Source organism: Suncus etruscus, chromosome 15 (assembly GCF_024139225.1).
Source record: "Suncus etruscus isolate mSunEtr1 chromosome 15, mSunEtr1.pri.cur, whole genome shotgun sequence".
Lineage (NCBI taxonomy): Eukaryota > Metazoa > Chordata > Mammalia > Eulipotyphla > Soricidae > Suncus > Suncus etruscus.
Genome location: NC_064862.1, coordinates 11,508,310 through 11,511,327, shown reverse-complemented (window position 1 = coordinate 11,511,327; position 3,018 = coordinate 11,508,310). Strand labels below are relative to the sequence as shown.

General features: G+C 40.3%; 1 non-coding gene across 1 annotated transcript; it reads right to left on the bottom strand.

Annotated features, from left to right (window-relative positions):
• Window positions 1-233: 233 nt before the first annotated feature.
• Window positions 234-340, bottom strand: LOC126031566 (U6 spliceosomal RNA). Its single transcript, XR_007503399.1, has one exon. It is a non-coding gene; the product is annotated as a U6 spliceosomal RNA (small nuclear RNA).
• Window positions 341-3,018: the final 2,678 nt, after the last annotated feature.

Below are 3,018 nucleotides of genomic sequence, written 5' to 3'. Positions count from 1 at the left end.
TCTTGCTGGATCATATGGGAGCTCAATTTCTAGTTTTTATTTTGCGGGGGGGGGGGAGTGTATTACCCGGCAGTGCTCAGGGGTTACTCCTGGCTCTATGCTCAGAAATCGCTCCTGGCAGGCTCAGGGGGCCATATGGGAAGTCAGGATTTGAACCACCGACCTTCTGCATGCAAGGCAAATGCTTTACCTCCATGCTATCTCTCCGGCCCCAATTTCTAGATTTTTTTTTTTTAAATATGGAACGCTTCACGAATTTGCGTGTCATCCTTGCGCAGGGGCCATGCTAATCTTCTCTGTATCGTTCCAATTTTAGTATATGTGCTGCAGAAGCGAGCACCAATTTCTAGATTTTTAAGAAATATTTATATTGTTTTCCAGAAAGGGTGGACTAGACGCCATTCCCACCAGCAGTGAATAAGAGTTCCTTTCTCCCCATATTAATGCCTGCAGTGGTTGTTCTTGTTCTTTGTGATGTGCGTCTGTCTCTGTAGCCTGCATTGATATCTCATTGTTGTTTTGATTAGTATCTCTCTGATGATTAGTGATGTGGAGCATTTTTTATGTGACTTCTGGCCATCTGTAGTTCTTCTTTGAAGAAATTTCTGTTCATTTCTTCTCCCCATTTTTTTGATGGGTTTAGACTTTTTTTTCTTGTTAAGTTCTGTCAATACCTTGCATATCTTATATATTAGCCACTTATCTGATCAGTGTTGTATGAGTAGATTCTCCCATTATGTGGGTGACCTTTTTATCTTAGTCACTGTTTTCTTTGAAGTGCAGAAGCTTCTCAGTTTGATAAGTCAGAGGGAGAGAGATAAACACAGAATAGTCTCACTCATGTGTGGGATTTAATAAAAATAAAAGACAATATAATAATAATACCCAGAGACAATAGTGATGAGGCTGGAAGGACTAGTCCATGATAAAAAAAAATCATATCACAAAGAGTGGTAAGTGCAGTTAGAGAAATAACTAGCACTAGCAGCTACCATGAGGATGGTAGAGAGAGATATACAATGCCTGTCTCAAGACAAGCAGGGTATGGGGGAGGAGGGAAATGGGGGACAATGGTGGCTGGAAAGTTGCACTGGTGAAAAGGGGTGTGCATTTTATAGCTACAACCCAATTATAAAAGTGGTACTTAAATAAAGAAATTATATGTATAAAAATGTTTCCACTAGAATAAAGTAATCTAGCATATCTTTTTGGTTCTGACTTAGTTCCTTTGGTATCATCCCTCATCATCCATGTCACTAATGTCCAATATTGCATTTATTAAAAATAGTATTATATTCCTTTGTGTTATTCTAAATTATTTAGAATAACAAGTGCTTTAGTGCTGTTTGGGGGGCCATCAATTCTAATGGCAAAGAAAATAAAGATATCATAATATGGATTAATCACAAGAAAAGAGTAGAACAAATTCTGAATATGAAATTTTTCATATGATTTTCAAATCTTTTTCCAAAATGATTGCCCTAAATTATTAAAACATGTGAGTATTAAGAATAACAATAGAGGATGTGAGGGCGATCTGGCTGCGACATCTGTCACCCCATTGATCGCCAGGGTTGATTCGGCTGATCTGGCTGGTTAGGCGGGTGTCCCCTTCCTCCCTCACCGCTCCAAGTGCGTCCGTCCCGTAGCTGCGCGCTCGGTCGAAGAGGACGGCCTTCCCCGAATAGAGACGGACCGTTCTTCGGTCGAGGGTATACGAGTAGCTGCGCTCCCCTGCTAGAACCTCCAAACAAGCTCTCAAGAATAACAATAGAGGCAGGTTGATACTATAGTGCGTGAGGCACTTGACTTCACATGACTAACCATGTTCTATCCCTAGCATCCATATGGTTGCCTGAGAACTGCTAGGAGTGATCCTGGAGCACAGAGCCAGAGTTAAGCCCTGAGCATTTAAAGTGAAGCTCCACAAACCAAACAAAAATGAATGACAAGAAGCTGTTTTTAAAAAACACCACAGAAAAGTTGTTTTATATTAAAAAGACCAAAGACATACATACTCAAAAGGAGTATTGAAGGAGTCTTGATTTGTAAATAAAGATTCTTAAGTGTCAAGAGCTTGACTAAGGATGCAAGACAGAGGGGGACTTGATTGTGTTATACAAAAGCCTGAGCATTCATCCTTTTGGTCACTTTTCACTGGAATTTCATAAGACCCATTTTTAAATTGTCAAAAATAAAAAATCAGAATTTTAAACACCAGTCTTCCACAAGTGCCATTTTCGTAACTTATCCTCCATCTTATTAGCTGAATACAACACAGTAGGTATTTCAAATGTCAAAAAGCACGAAAGTGACATGTGATTCGTCTACTTGATGAGAAGCTACAGATATTTAGATAGGATGCTAGGTATAGTACTTTGATTAAGTATAACTCTTGACCTCTGGGAGTCCAGTCACAGACAATTACATTTTTTTAGAGATTAAGAATGAAATGAGTTCTTGTGAAGCAGAGAAGGCAATAACATGCAAAATAAAACATTTAACAGGAACAAACTGTGACTCTAACCCCTGCCTCCATATTTAGCTCCTCTACCATCCATCATTTGTAAAGAGAAGTATGAAAAGTGTCAAGTTTGTACTGAAAGGAGAAAACTACAAGTGGCATATTTGCTAGTGAAGCTCAGAAGTGGGAAGCAGTGAAGAACTAGATATTATACCTGGAATTTGGGCATACTGGTGCCAACCTCAGAAAACCGATTTGCGAATAAGAAAGAGCGAAAATTTTAACAGAATCTGGAGCTCGTTGGAGTGTGAATGAATGAAATGAGATGTGTGAACATGCACAGACCCGTCCTTCTGTTCATCCTCGGAAGCTCCCTGCCTGCAGATCCCCAGATCCCCACAGAGGAAAAGACCTTCTGGAGGAGGACACATTGTGGGTTTCCCTGGCAGAACCGTGTGGGGCCCTAAGCATGTGTGTCAGACTACTCTGGCCAGTTTTTTTTGGTCTCCTTAGATGGGGTTAGCATGGTCTCAGGAGAGAGCAGCCCGTATTTT